Source organism: Sapajus apella, unplaced genomic scaffold (assembly GCF_009761245.1).
Source record: "Sapajus apella isolate SASKATOON/1434 unplaced genomic scaffold, GSC_monkey_1.0 scaffold8461, whole genome shotgun sequence".
NCBI classification, from domain to species: Eukaryota; Metazoa; Chordata; class Mammalia; order Primates; family Cebidae; genus Sapajus; species Sapajus apella.
In genome coordinates this window covers 298-942 of record NW_022445382.1, presented here as the reverse complement: position 1 = coordinate 942, position 645 = coordinate 298, and positions in this window count along the sequence as shown.

Below are 645 nucleotides of genomic sequence, written 5' to 3'. Positions count from 1 at the left end.
TGTGGTGATGAGTCCCTGTAATCCCAGCTACTCGGGAGGCTGAGGCAGGAGAATCACTCAAACCTGGGAGGTGGAGGTTGCAGTGAGCTGAGATCACGCCACTGTGTTCTAGCCTGGGCAAAAGGGCAAGACTCCATCTCAAAAACAAACATAGCTTGTTTCTTAATTAAATGAATAACATAGTGGAGCTCTCTAATGAATAGGGCATATAACATATTTGCAGTTTCCATGACCAAATATTCAAATATGTGGAAAGGGCCAGGTGTGGTGGCTCATGCCTATAATCCCAGCCCTTTGGGAGGCTGAGGCAGGAGGATTACGTGAGCTCGAGAGTTTGAGACCAGCCTGAGCAAAACAGTGAGACCCTATCTTATTTTGAAATGGGGTCTCCCTGTGTTGCCTGGGCTGGAGGGCATGGCGCTATCTTCACTCACTGCAACTGACCCTTCCACCTCAGCTTCCAGAGTAGCTGGGACTACGGACGCACACCACCCTGCCCAGCTAAGTTTTGTATTTTTTTCTAGAGACAGGTTTTCATCATGTTCCCAGCCTGATCTCAAACCCCTGAGCTCAGGCAATCCTCTCACTTAGGCCTCCCGAAGTGCTGAGATTACAGGCATGAGTCACAACACTGGCCTTAACAAA